Source organism: Squalius cephalus (genome assembly GCF_949319135.1).
Source record: "Squalius cephalus genome assembly, chromosome: 23".
NCBI classification, from domain to species: domain Eukaryota; kingdom Metazoa; phylum Chordata; class Actinopteri; order Cypriniformes; family Leuciscidae; genus Squalius; species Squalius cephalus.
This window is the reverse complement of record NC_137144.1, coordinates 13,080,414-13,099,141: the sequence shown is the minus strand read 5'-3', so window position 1 is coordinate 13,099,141 and position 18,728 is coordinate 13,080,414. Positions and strand designations below refer to the sequence as shown.

The following is an 18,728-nucleotide window of genomic DNA, read 5'->3' as shown; positions in this document are numbered from 1 at the left end:
TGGAATTGCTCTGTTTATTATTATTATTATTATTCTTCTCCGCATTGAATTGCATTTTTGAGGGCCTAAACATGCGCGAAAACTCACGAAACTTTGCACACGCGTCAGAACTGGCGAAAATTTACATCTGATATAGGTTTCAGAATTGGACGGGGCAAAATGGCTCGATAGCGCCACCTATAAAAGTTCAACGGAGTGCGCCTCCCGCAACGTTCAACGTACGTGCACGAAATTCGGTACATACGTGTAATGACCTAATACCTACAAAAAAGTCTCTTGGAGCATAGCCCTAAACACAACAGGAAGTCAGCCATTTTGAACTTCCTCTCAGATTTTTGTGCAGTTTTTGCCATTTTCAGGCCTCGTACTTTAACGAACTCCTCCTACAGTTTTAATCTGATCATCTTCAAATTTGGTGAGTGTAATCTTAAGGCCTTTGCGACGTTAAATTGCGAAGATCTTGAGTTTTCGTCGAAGGGCGGGTCCTCGGCGGCCTTACAAATTTCGATGTTTCGCCATGAAACAGGAAGTTGCTGTAACTCAGGCATGGAATGTCCAATCTGCCCCAAACTTCACACGTTTGATAAGAGTTCTGTCCTGAACACATGGCCATGCTCATATTCAGTTATAGTCATAGCGCCACCTGCTGGCAACAGGAAGTGACATGTTTAACACTGTTATGGACTCCTAATAACATATAAAAAAGTGCCAGCAAGTGCTAAACATGCTAACAACATACTAGAAGCATGCTAAAACATGCTAGCAAACTCTTAGCTAAGTGCTAAAGCATGCTATTATTGCAATTAAATAGGAATTTGCTGTAACTCAGGCATGGAATGTCCAATCTGCCCCAAACTTCACACTTTTGATAAGCGTTCTGTCCTGAACACATCTACATGAGAATATTCAGTTATAGTAATAGCGCCACCTACTGGCAACAGGAAGTGTCATGTTTAACACGTTGATGCCATTCTAGCAACATGTTAAAAATGCCATTGAGGTCTAAACATGCTAGAAACATGTTAAAACATGCTAGCTAATGTTAAAACATGCTAGCAATACTTAGCTAAGTGGTAAAGCATGCTAATTCAATGAAACAGGATGTTGTTGTTACTCAAGAAGGCAATGTCCAATATGCGCCAAACTTCACACTTTTAATAAACGTTCTGTCCTGAACACATGACCATGCTCATATTCAGTTACAGTCATAGTGCCACCTGCTGGCAACAGGAAGTGACATGTTAAACACTGTTGTGGACATATAAAAACATATAAAAAAAGTGCCAGCAAGTGCTAAACATGCTAACAACATACTAGAAACATGCTAAAACATGCTAACAAACACTTAGCTAAGTGCTAAAGCATGCTATTGCTGCAATTAAATAGGAATTTGCTGTAACACAGGCATGGAATGTCCAATCTGCCCCAAACTTCACACGTTTGATGAGAGTCATGGCCTGAACACATCTACATGAGAATATTCAGTTATAGTAATAGCGCCACCTGCTGTCAACAGGAAGTGACATGTTTAACACTGTTGTGGTCTCCTAATAACATATATAAAAGAGCCAGCAAGTGCTAAACAGGTTAGCAACATACTAGAAACATGCTAGCAAACACTTAGCTAAGTGATAAAGCATGCTATTACTGCAATTAAATAGGAATTTGCTGTAACTCAGGCATGGAACGTCCAATCTGCCCCAAACTTCACATGTTTGATAAGAATCATGGCCTGAACGCATGCCTATGCTCAAATTCAGTTATAGTAATAGCGCCACCTACTGGCAACAGGAAGTGACATGTTTAACACGTTGATGCCGTTCTAGCAACATGTTAAAAATGCCATTGAGTTCTAAACATGCTAGAAACATATTAAAACATGCTAGCAATACTTAGCTAAGTGCTAAAGCATGCTAATTCAATGAAACAGGACTTTGTTGTTACTCAAGAAGGCAATGTACAATCTACCCCAAACGTCACACGTTTGATAAGAGTTATCTCTTGAACACATGTCCATGCTCATATTTAGTTATAGTCATAGCGCCACCTGCTGGCAACAGGAAGTGACGTTTAACACTGTTCTTGACTCCTAATAACATATACAAAAATGCCAGTAGGTGCTAAACATCCTACCAACATACTAGAGACATGCTAAAACATAATAGCAAACACTTAGCTAAGTGCTAAAGAATGATATTACTGCAATTAAATATGAATTTGCTGTAACTCAGGCATGGAATGTCCAATCTGCCCCAAACTTCACACTTTTGATAAGCGTTCTGTCCTGAACACATGACCATGCTTATATTCAGTTACAGTCATAGCGCCACCTGCTGGCAACAGGAAGTGACATGTTTAACACTGTTGTGGACTCCTAATAACATATAAAAAAGTGCCAGCAAGTGTTAAACATGCTAACAACATACTAGAAACATGCTAAAACATGCTAGCAAACTCTTAGCCAAGTGCTAAAGCATGCTATTATTGCAATTAAATAGGAATTTGCTGTAACTCAGGCATGGAATGTCCAATCTGCCCCAAACTTCACACTTTTGATAAGAGTCATGGCCTGAACACATCTACATGAGAATGTTCAGTTATAGTAATAGCGCCACCAACTGGCAACAGGAAGTGACATGTTTAACACGTTGATGCCGTTCTAGCAACATGTTAAAACATGCTAACAATGCTTAGCTAAGTTCTAAAGAATGCTAATTCAATGAAACATGACTTTGTTGTTACTCAAGAAGGCAATGTCCAATTTGCACCAAACTTCACATGTTTGATAAGAGTTCTGTCCTGAACACACATCCATGCTCATATTCAGTTATAGTCATAACGCCACCTACTGGCAACAGAAACTGACATGGTTAACACAGTAATGCAGTACTAACCACATAATTATTGTGTACTAAGCATGCTAGAAACAAACTGAACATGCTAGCAACACTTAGCTGAGTCATGAAGCATGCTATTATCACCATTATACAAAACATTTTGTAACTGACTTTGACATACTCTTACTATATATACCTCCTTAAATGTACATTTCCCAACCATGCTCTGCCTTCCTAAAGCCACCGAGTGTTGATGGCACGGGTGCGAGGGCCCTTTCATCGCTGCTTGCAGCTTTAATTATTATTATTATTCTTCTCCGCATTGAATTGCATTTTTGAGGGCCTAAACATGCGCGAAAACTCACGAAACTTTGCACACGCGTCAGAACTGGCGAAAATTTACATCTGATATAGGTTTCAGAATTGGACGGGGCAAAATGGCTCGATAGCGCCACCTATAAAAGTTCAACGGAGTGCGCCTCCTGCAACGTTCCACGTACGTGCACGAAATTCGGTACATACGTGTAATGACCTAATACCTACAAAAAAGTCTCTTGGAGCATAGCCCTAAACACAACAGGAAGTCAGCCATTTTGAACTTCCTCTCAGATTTTTGTGCAGTTTTTGCCATTTTCAGGCCTCGTACTTTAACGAACTCCTCCTACAGTTTTAATCTGATCATCTTCAAATTTGGTGAGTGTAATCTTAAGGCCTTTGCGACGTTAAATTGCGAAGATCTTGAGTTTTCGTCGAAGGGCGGGTCCTCGGCGGCCTTACAAATTTCGATGTTTCGCCATGAAACAGGAAGTTGCTGTAACTCAGGCATGGAATGTCCAATCTCCCCCAAACTTCACACGTTTGATAAGAGTTCTGTCCTGAACACATGGCCATGCTCATATTCAGTTATAGTCATAGCGCCACCTGCTGGCAACAGGAAGTGACATGTTTAACACTGTTATGGACTCCTAATAACATATAAAAAAGTGCCAGCAAGTGCGAAACATGCTAACAACATACTAGAAGCATGCTAAAACATGCTAGCAAACTCTTAGCTAAGTGCTAAAGCATGCTATTATTGCAATTAAATAGGAATTTGCTGTAACTCAGGCATGGAATGTCCAATCTGCCCCAAACTTCACACTTTTGATAAGCGTTCTGTCCTGAACACATCTACATGATAATATTCAGTTATAGTAATAGCGCCACCTACTGGCAACAGGAAGTGTCATGTTTAACACGTTGATGCCATTCTAGCAACATGTTAAAAATGCCATTGAGGTCTAAACATGCTAGAAACATGTTAAAACATGCTAGCAATACTTAGCTAAGTGCTAAAGCATGCTAATTCAATGAAACAGGATGTTGTTGTTACTCAAGAAGGCAATGTCCAATATGCGCCAAACTTCACACTTTTAATAAACGTTCTGTCCTGAACACATGACCATGCTCATATTCAGTTACAGTCATAGTGCCACCTGCTGGCAACAGGAAGTGACATGTTAAACACTGTTGTGGACATATAAAAACATATAAAAAAAGTGCCAGCAAGTGCTAAACATGCTAACAACATACTAGAAACATGCTAAAACATGCTAGCAAACACTTAGCTAAGTGCTAAAGCATGCTATTGCTGCAATTAAATAGGAATTTGCTGTAACACAGGCATGGAATGTCCAATCTGCCCCAAACTTCACACGTTTGATAAGAGTCATGGCCTGAACACATCTACATGAGAATATTCAGTTATAGTAATAGCGCCACCTGCTGTCAACAGGAAGTGACATGTTTAACACTGTTGTGGTCTCCTAATAACATATATAAAAGAGCCAGCAAGTGCTAAACAGGTTAGCAACATACTAGAAACATGCTAGCAAACACTTAGCTAAGTGATAAAGCATGCTATTACTGCAATTAAATAGGAATTTGCTGTAACTCAGGCATGGAACGTCCAATCTGCCCCAAACTTCACATGTTTGATAAGAATCATGGCCTGAACGCATGCCTATGCTCAAATTCAGTTATAGTAATAGCGCCACCTACTGGCAACAGGAAGTGACATGTTTAACACGTTGATGCCGTTCTAGCAACATGTTAAAAATGCCATTGAGTTCTAAACATGCTAGAAACATATTAAAACATGCTAGCAATACTTAGCTAAGTGCTAAAGCATGCTAATTCAATGAAACAGGACTTTGTTGTTACTCAAGAAGGCAATGTACAATCTACCCCAAACGTCACACGTTTGATAAGAGTTATCTCTTGAACACATGTCCATGCTCATATTTAGTTATAGTCATAGCGCCACCTGCTGGCAACAGGAAGTGACGTTTAACACTGTTCTTGACTCCTAATAACATATAAAAAAATGCCAGTAGGTGCTAAACATCCTACCAACATACTAGAGACATGCTAAAACATAATAGCAAACACTTAGCTAAGTGCTAAAGAATGATATTACTGCAATTAAATATGAATTTGCTGTAACTCAGGCATGGAATGTCCAATCTGCCCCAAACTTCACACTTTTGATAAGCGTTCTGTCCTGAACACATGACCATGCTTATATTCAGTTACAGTCATAGCGCCACCTGCTGGCAACAGGAAGTGACATGTTTAACACTGTTGTGGACTCCTAATAACATATAAAAAAGTGCCAGCAAGTGTTAAACATGCTAACAACATACTAGAAACATGCTAAAACATGCTAGCAAACTCTTAGCCAAGTGCTAAAGCATGCTATTATTGCAATTAAATAGGAATTTGCTGTAACTCAGGCATGGAATGTCCAATCTGCCCCAAACTTCACACTTTTGATAAGAGTCATGGCCTGAACACATCTACATGAGAATGTTCAGTTATAGTAATAGCGCCACCAACTGGCAACAGGAAGTGACATGTTTAACACGTTGATGCCGTTCTAGCAACATGTTAAAACATGCTAACAATGCTTAGCTAAGTTCTAAAGAATGCTAATTCAATGAAACATGACTTTGTTGTTACTCAAGAAGGCAATGTCCAATTTGCACCAAACTTCACATGTTTGATAAGAGTTCTGTCCTGAACACACATCCATGCTCATATTCAGTTATAGTCATAACGCCACCTACTGGCAACAGAAACTGACATGGTTAACACCGTAATGCAGTACTAACCACATAATTATTGTGTACTAAGCATGCTAGAAACAGACTGAACATGCTAGCAACACTTAGCTGAGTCATGAAGCATGCTATTATCACCATTATACAAAACATTTTGTAACTGACTTTGACATACTCTTACTATATATACCTCCTTAAATGTACATTTCCCAACCATGCTCTGCCTTCCTAAAGCCACCGAGTGTTGATGGCACGGGTGCGAGGGCCCTTTCATCGCTGCTTGCAGCTTTAATTATTATTATTCTTCTCCGCATTTAATTGCATTTTTGAGGGCCTAAACATGCTCGAAAACTCACAAAACTTTGCACACGCATCAGAACTGGCGAAAATTTACATCTGATATAGGTTTCAGAATTGGACGGGGCAAAATGGCTCGATAGCGCCACCTATAAAATTTCAACGGAGTGCGCCTCCCGCAACGTTCCACGTACGTGCACGAAATTCGGTACATACATGTAATGACCTAATACCTACAAAAAAGTCTCTTGGAGCATAGCCCTAAACACAACAGGAAGTCAGCCATTTTGAACTTCCTCTCAGATTTTTGTGCAGTTTTTGCCATTTTCAGGCCTCGTACTTTAACGAACTCCTCCTACAGTTTTAATCTGATCATCTTCAAATTTGGTGAGTGTAATCTTAAGGCCTTTGCGACGTTAAATTGCGAAGATCTTGAGTTTTCGTCAAAGGGCGGGTCCTCGGCGGCCTGATAAATTTCGATGTTTCGCCATGAAACAGGAAGTTGTTGTAACTCAGGCATGGAATGTCCAATCTGCCCCAAACTTCACACGTTTGATAAGAGTTCTGTCCTGAACACATGACCATGCTCATATTCAGTTATAGTCATAGCGCCACCTGCTGGCAACAGGAAGTGACATGTTTAACACTGTTATGGACTCCTAATAACATATAAAAAAGTGCCAGCAAGTGCTAAACATGCTAACAACATACTAGAAGCATGCTAAAACATGCTAGCAAACTCTTAGCTAAGTGCTAAAGCATGCTATTATTGCAATTAAATAGGAATTTGCTGTAACTCAGGCATGGAATGTCCAATCTGCCCCAAACTTCACACTTTTGATAAGCGTTCTGTCCTGAACACATCTACATGAGAATATTCAGTTATAGTAATAGCGCCACCTACTGGTAACAGGAAGTGTCATGTTTAACACGTTGATGCCATTCTAGCAACATGTTAAAAATGCCATTGACTTCTAAACATGTTAGAAACATGTTAAAACATGCTAGCAATACTTAGCTAAGTGCTAAAGCATGCTAATTCAATGAAACAGGATGTTGTTGTTACTCAAGAAGGCAATGTCCAATCTGCGCCAAACTTCACACTTTTAATAAACGTTCTATCCTGAACACATGACCATGCTCATATTCAGTTACAGTCATAGTGCCACCTGCTGGCAACAGGAAGTGACATGTTAAACACTGTTGTGGACATATAAAAACATATAAAAAAGTGCCAGCAAGTGCTAAACATGCTAACAACATACTAGAAACATGCTAAAACATGCTAGCAAACACTTAGCTAAGTGCTAAAGCATGCAAATGCTGCAATTAAATAGGAATTTGCTGTAACACAGGCATGGAATGTCCAATCTGCCCCAAATTTCACACGTTTGATAAGAGTCATGGCCTGAACACATCTACATGAGAATATTCAGTTATAGTAATAGCGCCACCTGCTGTCAACAGGAAGTGACATGTTTAACACTGTTGTGGTCTCCTAATAACATATAAAAAAGAGCCAGCAAGTGCTAAACAGGTTAGCAACATACTAGAAACATGCTAGCAAACACTTAGTTAAGTGCTAAAGCATGCTATTACTGCAATTAAATAGGAATTTGCTGTAACTCAGGCATGGAATGTCCAATCTGCCCTAAACTTCACACGTTTGATAAGAATCATGGCCTGAACACATGTCTATGCTCAAATTCAGTTATAGTAATAGCGCCACCTACTGGCAACAGGAAGTGACATGTTTAACACGTTGATGCCGTTCTAGCAACATGTTAAAACATGCTAACAATGCTTAGCTAAGTTCTAAAGAATGCTAATTCAATGAAACATGACTTTGTTGTTACTCAAGAAGGCAATGTCCAATTTGCACCAAACTTCACATGTTTGATAAGAGTTCTGTCCTGAACACACATCCATGCTCATATTCAGTTATAGCCATAACGCCACCTACTGGCAACAGAAACTGACATGGTTAACACAGTAATGCAGTACTAACCACATAATTATTGTGTACTAAGCATGCTAGAAACAGACTGAACATGCTAGCAACACTTAGCTGAGTCATGAAGCATGCTATTATCACCATTATACAAAACATTTTGTAACTGACTTTGACATACTCTTACTATATATACCTCCTTAAATGTACATTTCCCAACCATGCTCTGCCTTCCTAAAGCCACCGAGTGTTGATGGCACGGGTGCGAGGGCCCTTTCATCGCTGCTTGCAGCTTTAATTAGGGCCCGAGCACCGATGGTGTGAGGACCCTCTTGGAATTGCTCTGTTTATTAGGGCCCGAGCACCGATGGTGTGAGGACCCTCTTGGAATTGCTCTGTTTATTATTATTATTATTATTCTTCTCCGCATTGAATTGCATTTTTGAGGGCCTAAACATGCGCGAAAACTCACGAAACTTTGCACACGCGTCAGAACTGGCGAAAATTTACATCTGATATAGGTTTCAGAATTGGACGGGGCAAAATGGCTCGATAGCGCCACCTATAAAAGTTCAACGGAGTGCGCCTCCTGCAACGTTCCACGTACGTGCACGAAATTCGGTACATACGTGTAATGACCTAATACCTACAAAAAAGTCTCTTGGAGCATAGCCCTAAACACAACAGGAAGTCAGCCATTTTGAACTTCCTCTCAGATTTTTGTGCAGTTTTTGCCATTTTCAGGCCTCGTACTTTAACGAACTCCTCCTACAGTTTTAATCTGATCATCTTCAAATTTGGTGAGTGTAATCTTAAGGCCTTTGCGACGTTAAATTGCGAAGATCTTGAGTTTTCGTCGAAGGGCGGGTCCTCGGCGGCCTTACAAATTTCGATGTTTCGCCATGAAACAGGAAGTTGCTGTAACTCAGGCATGGAATGTCCAATCTCCCCCAAACTTCACACGTTTGATAAGAGTTCTGTCCTGAACACATGGCCATGCTCATATTCAGTTATAGTCATAGCGCCACCTGCTGGCAACAGGAAGTGACATGTTTAACACTGTTATGGACTCCTAATAACATATAAAAAAGTGCCAGCAAGTGCGAAACATGCTAACAACATACTAGAAGCATGCTAAAACATGCTAGCAAACTCTTAGCTAAGTGCTAAAGCATGCTATTATTGCAATTAAATAGGAATTTGCTGTAACTCAGGCATGGAATGTCCAATCTGCCCCAAACTTCACACTTTTGATAAGCGTTCTGTCCTGAACACATCTACATGATAATATTCAGTTATAGTAATAGCGCCACCTACTGGCAACAGGAAGTGTCATGTTTAACACGTTGATGCCATTCTAGCAACATGTTAAAAATGCCATTGAGGTCTAAACATGCTAGAAACATGTTAAAACATGCTAGCAATACTTAGCTAAGTGCTAAAGCATGCTAATTCAATGAAACAGGATGTTGTTGTTACTCAAGAAGGCAATGTCCAATATGCGCCAAACTTCACACTTTTAATAAACGTTCTGTCCTGAACACATGACCATGCTCATATTCAGTTACAGTCATAGTGCCACCTGCTGGCAACAGGAAGTGACATGTTAAACACTGTTGTGGACATATAAAAACATATAAAAAAAGTGCCAGCAAGTGCTAAACATGCTAACAACATACTAGAAACATGCTAAAACATGCTAGCAAACACTTAGCTAAGTGCTAAAGCATGCTATTGCTGCAATTAAATAGGAATTTGCTGTAACACAGGCATGGAATGTCCAATCTGCCCCAAACTTCACACGTTTGATAAGAGTCATGGCCTGAACACATCTACATGAGAATATTCAGTTATAGTAATAGCGCCACCTGCTGTCAACAGGAAGTGACATGTTTAACACTGTTGTGGTCTCCTAATAACATATATAAAAGAGCCAGCAAGTGCTAAACAGGTTAGCAACATACTAGAAACATGCTAGCAAACACTTAGCTAAGTGATAAAGCATGCTATTACTGCAATTAAATAGGAATTTGCTGTAACTCAGGCATGGAACGTCCAATCTGCCCCAAACTTCACATGTTTGATAAGAATCATGGCCTGAACGCATGCCTATGCTCAAATTCAGTTATAGTAATAGCGCCACCTACTGGCAACAGGAAGTGACATGTTTAACACGTTGATGCCGTTCTAGCAACATGTTAAAAATGCCATTGAGTTCTAAACATGCTAGAAACATATTAAAACATGCTAGCAATACTTAGCTAAGTGCTAAAGCATGCTAATTCAATGAAACAGGACTTTGTTGTTACTCAAGAAGGCAATGTACAATCTACCCCAAACGTCACACGTTTGATAAGAGTTATCTCTTGAACACATGTCCATGCTCATATTTAGTTATAGTCATAGCGCCACCTGCTGGCAACAGGAAGTGACGTTTAACACTGTTCTTGACTCCTAATAACATATAAAAAAATGCCAGTAGGTGCTAAACATCCTACCAACATACTAGAGACATGCTAAAACATAATAGCAAACACTTAGCTAAGTGCTAAAGAATGATATTACTGCAATTAAATATGAATTTGCTGTAACTCAGGCATGGAATGTCCAATCTGCCCCAAACTTCACACTTTTGATAAGCGTTCTGTCCTGAACACATGACCATGCTTATATTCAGTTACAGTCATAGCGCCACCTGCTGGCAACAGGAAGTGACATGTTTAACACTGTTGTGGACTCCTAATAACATATAAAAAAGTGCCAGCAAGTGTTAAACATGCTAACAACATACTAGAAACATGCTAAAACATGCTAGCAAACTCTTAGCCAAGTGCTAAAGCATGCTATTATTGCAATTAAATAGGAATTTGCTGTAACTCAGGCATGGAATGTCCAATCTGCCCCAAACTTCACACTTTTGATAAGAGTCATGGCCTGAACACATCTACATGAGAATGTTCAGTTATAGTAATAGCGCCACCAACTGGCAACAGGAAGTGACATGTTTAACACGTTGATGCCGTTCTAGCAACATGTTAAAACATGCTAACAATGCTTAGCTAAGTTCTAAAGAATGCTAATTCAATGAAACATGACTTTGTTGTTACTCAAGAAGGCAATGTCCAATTTGCACCAAACTTCACATGTTTGATAAGAGTTCTGTCCTGAACACACATCCATGCTCATATTCAGTTATAGTCATAACGCCACCTACTGGCAACAGAAACTGACATGGTTAACACAGTAATGCAGTACTAACCACATAATTATTGTGTACTAAGCATGCTAGAAACAGACTGAACATGCTAGCAACACTTAGCTGAGTCATGAAGCATGCTATTATCACCATTATACAAAACATTTTGTAACTGACTTTGACATACTCTTACTATATATACCTCCTTAAATGTACATTTCCCAACCATGCTCTGCCTTCCTAAAGCCACCGAGTGTTGATGGCACGGGTGCGAGGGCCCTTTCATCGCTGCTTGCAGCTTTAATTAGGGCCCGAGCACCGATGGTGAGAGGACCCTATTGTTTTTGCTCCGTTTATTAGGGCCCGAGCACCGATGGTGAGAGGACCCTATTGTTTTTGCTCCGTTTATTATTATTCTTCTTCTCCAAAGTGAATCGCTTTTTAGAGGGCCTAAACATGCTCGAAAACTCATGAAACTTTGCACACGCTTCAGAAGTGGTGAAAATTTACGTGTGATATGGTTTTCAGAATTGGGGGGGGCAAATTCGGTAAATTATTGCCCCCACATTTTGCCCCGGCTCCTGGTTTCACGTACAGGTATGAAATTTGGTACATACATGTAATGACCCAATACCTACAGAAAAGTCTCTTGGAGCATAGCCCTAAACACAACAGGAAGTGAGCTATTTTGAACTTCCTCCTGGATTTTGGGCATTTTTCGTAATTTCCTGATGTTGTACTTTAACGAACTCCTCCTACAGATTTGATCCGATACTCTTCAAATTTGGTGAGTGTAATCTTAAGGCCTTTGTGACGTTAAATTGCGAAGATCTAGAGTTTTCGTCGAAGGGTGTGCCCTCGGCGGCCTGACAAACATCTATCTATAAATTACAGGAACGTCTGTCTGTCTGTCTGTCTGTGTGTGTGTGTGTCTGTTCCTCGCATATCTCTCGAACCGTTAGTCCGATTGATTTCAAACTCGACAGGTGTCTCGCCACGGGCACGAGTAAGTGCAGTGCCAAGTTTGACATTGTTTGGATGAGAAATGCAAAAGATATCGTTAAATATATCATTTTTAGAAGGTTGTGGTTTAAAAATAAACATTCTGACATTAGAGAGTTGTATCGGTCAAAGAAGCCCCAAGAAGGCTGTGGTTTAAAAATAAACATTCTGACATAAACACTCAGTCAGCTACACTGTTTACTTCTGAATATTATAGTTTGGTTCCCGAACGTGATAAATCCATCTATCTATAAATTACAGAAACGTCCGTCTGTCTGTCTGTGTGTTATTCGCATATCTCTCGAATGTGAGATAACCACTAAATGTGTGAAAACCACTATTTTCTGTTTCAAACTTTCACATAGAATCTTTAGGTTATAACAACATTGAAAATCAAAATCTGGATTTGAATTTTTTAAGATTTATTATAAAAACGGATTATTTTTTCCCAAAAATGCAATAAATTCATGACTTTTTTTTTTTTTTTCAAAATGCTATTAATCCATTGAATCAATATAAAGTTATTTTTGATCATATTGCCATCGCAAGAAATATCTCCTGAACTTTTTTGACGGCGATCAGCTCACAAAAACTGATTTTGCACGGGCACTTTGCACTGCTCCCTGAATCGAGGTGCTTATTCATTTGTGGATGTAAACTGAATCTGTATGTCAGCTATGCTGTTAGTGTTTACTTCTGAATATTATATTTCATTCTGGTGCGCTTAACGTTGTCGCTACTGTGTAATAATAGCCTATGCTATTCACCAACTAAACATATCCTATTCAATGCGTTCACAGTCTCTTTCACGGGCATCATTTGTAGTTGCCTATTCACAAACTGTTTGCTCAAGCATAGCGTTTTCTCGGAGTTCACTGTGTGCTTTTTACCATGCACAAATAAAAATGTCACTGAACTTTTGCTGTGTAATTGTAACAATGAGCACACACCAAACCAACAATTACTAAAAACACACACAAAAACTGATTTTGCACGGGCATTTTTTGCACTAGTTCACCCAATTTCGGCCTTTTGGTGATATATGCATGATCAGATAAGTTCAATATTAATGTTGCTTGCAGTTCTGATGTTGCTAGGCAACCACAGACAGCCTGCAGTAACTCAGGCATACAATTTTCAATCTGCCACAAACTTCACATGTTTGATAAGACTCCTGTCCTGAACACATGCCAATGCTCATTATGATTATAGCAATAGCACCACCTGCTGGTAGCAGGAAGTGTGGCAAATACAAAACGTGCTCGAAAAATCATGAAACTTTGCACACGCTTCAGAAGTGGTGACAATTTACGTGTGATGTGGTTTTAAAAATTGGGTGGGGCAAAATGGCTTACTTATTGCCCCTACATTTTGCCCCGGCTCGACGTTTCACGTACAGGTATGAAATTTGGTACACACATGTAAAGACCCAATACCTACAAAAAAGTCTCTTGGAGCATAGCCCTAAACACAACAGGAAGTCAGTTATTTTGAACTTCCTGTCAGATTTTGGGCAGTTTTTGCCATTTCCTGATGTTGTACTTTAACAAACTCCTCCTACAGTTTTGATCTGATCCTCTTCAAATTTGGTGAGTGTAATCTTAAGGCCTTTCCTAAAGGTGCCGGGTGGCGGTGGCAGGGGTGCGAGGGCCCTTTTCATCGCTGCTTGCAGCTTTAATTATTATTCTTCTTCTCCAAAGTGAATCGCTTTTTAGAGGGCCTAAACATGCTCGAAAACTCATGAAACTTTGCACACGCTTCAGAAGTGGTGAAAATTTACGTGTGATATGGTTTTCAGAATTGGGGGGGGCAAATTCGGTAAATTATTGCCCCCACATTTTGCCCCGGCTCCTGGTTTCACGTACAGGTATGAAATTTGGTACATACATGTAATGACCCAATACCTACAGAAAAGTCTCTTGGAGCATAGCCCTAAACACAACAGGAAGTGAGCTATTTTGAACTTCCTCCTGGATTTTGGGCATTTTTCGTAATTTCCTGATGTTGTACTTTAACGAACTCCTCCTACAGATTTGATCCGATACTCTTCAAATTTGGTGAGTGTAATCTTAAGGCCTTTGTGACGTTAAATTGCGAAGATCTAGAGTTTTCGTCGAAGGGTGTGCCCTCGGCGGCCTGACAAACATCTATCTATAAATTACAGGAACGTCTGTCTGTCTGTCTGTCTGTGTGTGTGTGTGTCTGTTCCTCGCATATCTCTCGAACCGTTAGTCCGATTGATTTCAAACTCGACAGGTGTCTCGCCACGGGCACGAGTAAGTGCAGTGCCAAGTTTGACATTGTTTGGATGAGAAATGCAAAAGATATCGTTAAATATATCATTTTTAGAAGGTTGTGGTTTAAAAATAAACATTCTGACATTAGAGAGTTGTATCGGTCAAAGAAGCCCCAAGAAGGCTGTGGTTTAAAAATAAACATTCTGACATAAACACTCAGTCAGCTACACTGTTTACTTCTGAATATTATAGTTTGGTTCCCGAACGTGATAAATCCATCTATCTATAAATTACAGAAACGTCCGTCTGTCTGTCTGTGTGTTATTCGCATATCTCTCGAATGTGAGATAACCACTAAATGTGTGAAAACCACTATTTTCTGTTTCAAACTTTCACATAGAATCTTTAGGTTATAACAACATTGAAAATCAAAATCTGGATTTGAATTTTTTAAGATTTATTATAAAAACGGATTATTTTTTCCCAAAAATGCAATAAATTCATGACTTTTTTTTTTTTTTTCAAAATGCTATTAATCCATTGAATCAATATAAAGTTATTTTTGATCATATTGCCATCGCAAGAAATATCTCCTGAACTTTTTTGACGGCGATCAGCTCACAAAAACTGATTTTGCACGGGCACTTTGCACTGCTCCCTGAATCGAGGTGCTTATTCATTTGTGGATGTAAACTGAATCTGTATGTCAGCTATGCTGTTAGTGTTTACTTCTGAATATTATATTTCATTCTGGTGCGCTTAACGTTGTCGCTACTGTGTAATAATAGCCTATGCTATTCACCAACTAAACATATCCTATTCAATGCGTTCACAGTCTCTTTCACGGGCATCATTTGTAGTTGCCTATTCACAAACTGTTTGCTCAAGCATAGCGTTTTCTCGGAGTTCACTGTGTGCTTTTTACCATGCACAAATAAAAATGTCACTGAACTTTTGCTGTGTAATTGTAACAATGAGCACACACCAAACCAACAATTACTAAAAACACACACAAAAACTGATTTTGCACGGGCATTTTTTGCACTAGTTCACCCAATTTCGGCCTTTTGGTGATATATGCATGATCAGATAAGTTCAATATTAATGTTGCTTGCAGTTCTGATGTTGCTAGGCAACCACAGACAGCCTGCAGTAACTCAGGCATACAATTTTCAATCTGCCACAAACTTCACATGTTTGATAAGACTCCTGTCCTGAACACATGCCAATGCTCATTATGATTATAGCAATAGCACCACCTGCTGGTAGCAGGAAGTGTGGCAAATACAAAACGTGCTCGAAAAATCATGAAACTTTGCACACGCTTCAGAAGTGGTGACAATTTACGTGTGATGTGGTTTTAAAAATTGGGTGGGGCAAAATGGCTTACTTATTGCCCCTACATTTTGCCCCGGCTCGACGTTTCACGTACAGGTATGAAATTTGGTACACACATGTAAAGACCCAATACCTACAAAAAAGTCTCTTGGAGCATAGCCCTAAACACAACAGGAAGTCAGTTATTTTGAACTTCCTGTCAGATTTTGGGCAGTTTTTGCCATTTCCTGATGTTGTACTTTAACAAACTCCTCCTACAGTTTTGATCTGATCCTCTTCAAATTTGGTGAGTGTAATCTTAAGGCCTTTCCTAAAGGTGCCGGGTGGCGGTGGCAGGGGTGCGAGGGCCCTTTTCATCGCTGCTTGCAGCTTTAATTAGGGCCCGAGCACCGATGGTGAGAGGACCCTATTGTTTTTGCTCCGTTTATTATTATTATTATTATTCTTCTCCAAAGTGAATCGCTTTTTAGAGGGCCTAAACATGCTCGAAAACTCATGAAACTTTGCACACGCTTCAGAAGTGGTGAAAATTTACGTGTGATATGGTTTTCAGAATTGGGGGGGGCAAATTCGGTAAATTATTGCCCCCACATTTTGCCCCGGCTCCTGGTTTCACGTACAGGTATGAAATTTGGTACATACATGTAATGACCCAATACCTACAGAAAAGTCTCTTGGAGCATAGCCCTAAACACAACAGGAAGTGAGCTATTTTGAACTTCCTCCTAGATTTTGGGCATTTTTCATAATTTCCTGATGTTGTACTTTAACGAACTCCTCCTACAGATTTGATCTGATCCTCTTCAAATTTGGTGAGTGTAATCTTAAGGCCTTTGTGACGTTAAATTGCGAAGATCTAGAGTTTTCGTCGAAGGGTGTGCCCTCGGCGGCCTGACAAACGTTCACCCAATTTCGGCCTTCTGGTGATATATGCATGATCAGATAAGTTCAATATTAATGTTGAATGCAGTTCCGATGTTGCTAGGCAACCACAGACAGCCTGCAGTAATTCAGCCATACAATTTCCCATCTGTCCCAAACTTCACATGTTTGATAAGAGTCCTGTCCTGAACACATGACCATGCTCATATTAGGTTATAGCAATAACGCCACCTGCTGGTAGCAGGAAGTGTGGCAAATACAAAACATGCTCGAAAAATCATGAAACTTTGCACACGCCTCAGAAGTGGTGAAAATTTACGTGTGATATGGTTTTCAGAATTGGGGGGGGGCAAATTCGGTAAATTATTGCCCCCACATTTTGCCCCGGCTCCTGGTTTCACGTACAGGTATGAAATTTGGTACATGCATGTATTGACCCAATACCTACAGAAAAGTCTCTTGGAGCATAGCCCTAAACACAACAGGAAGTGATCTATTTTGAACTTCCTCCTAGATTTTGGACATTTTTCGTAATTTCCTGATGTTGTACTTTAACATACTCCTCCTACAGTTTTGATCTGATTCTCTTCAAATTTGGTGAGTGTAATCTTAAGGCATTTCCTAAAGGCGCCGGGTGGCGGTGGCAGGGGTGCGAGGGCCCTTTCATCGCTGCTTGCAGCTTTAATTAGGGCCCGAGCACCGATGGTGTGAGGACCCTCTTGGAATTGCTCTGTTTATTATTATTATTATTATTCTTCTCCGCATTGAATTGCATTTTTGAGGGCCTAAACATGCGCGAAAACTCACGAAACTTTGCACACGCGTCAGAACTGGCGAAAATTTACATCTGATATAGGTTTCAGAATTGGACGGGGCAAAATGGCTCGATAGCGCCACCTATAAAAGTTCAACGGAGTGCGCCTCCTGCAACGTTCCACGTACGTGCACGAAATTCGGTACATACGTGTAATGACCTAATACCTACAAAAAAGTCTCTTGGAGCATAGCCCTAAACACAACAGGAAGTCAGCCATTTTGAACTTCCTCTCAGATTTTTGTGCAGTTTTTGCCATTTTCAGGCCTCGTACTTTAACGAACTCCTCCTACAGTTTTAATCTGATCATCTTCAAATTTGGTGAGTGTAATCTTAAGGCCTTTGCGACGTTAAATTGCGAAGATCTTGAGTTTTCGTCGAAGGGCGGGTCCTCGGCGGCCTTACAAATTTCGATGTTTCGCCATGAAACAGGAAGTTGCTGTAACTCAGGCATGGAATGTCCAATCTCCCCCAAACTTCACACGTTTGATAAGAGTTCTGTCCTGAACACATGGCCATGCTCATATTCAGTTATAGTCATAGCGCCACCTGCTGGCAACAGGAAGTGACATGTTTAACACTGTTATGGACTCCTAATAACATATAAAAAAGTGCCAGCAAGTGCGAAACATGCTAACAACATACTAGAAGCATGCTAAAACATGCTAGCAAACTCTTAGCTAAGTGCTAAAGCATGCTATTATTGCAATTAAATAGGAATTTGCTGTAACTCAGGCATGGAATGTCCAATCTGCCCCAAACTTCACACTTTTGATAAGCGTTCTGTCCTGAACACATCTACATGATAATATTCAGTTATAGTAATAGCGCCACCTACTGGCAACAGGAAGTGTCATGTTTAACACGTTGATGCCATTCTAGCAACATGTTAAAAATGCCATTGAGGTCTAAACATGCTAGAAACATGTTAAAACATGCTAGCAATACTTAGCTAAGTGCTAAAGCATGCTAATTCAATGAAACAGGATGTTGTTGTTACTCAAGAAGGCAATGTCCAATATGCGCCAAACTTCACACTTTTAATAAACGTTCTGTCCTGAACACATGACCAT

General features: G+C 39.9%; 1 protein-coding gene across 2 annotated transcripts in view; it reads left to right on the top strand.

Annotated features, from left to right (window-relative positions):
* Positions 1–18,728, top strand: part of tln2b (talin 2b) — a 173,923-nt gene that overhangs the window by 89,309 nt on the left and 65,886 nt on the right. The gene's annotated exons all lie outside the window — the stretch shown is intronic.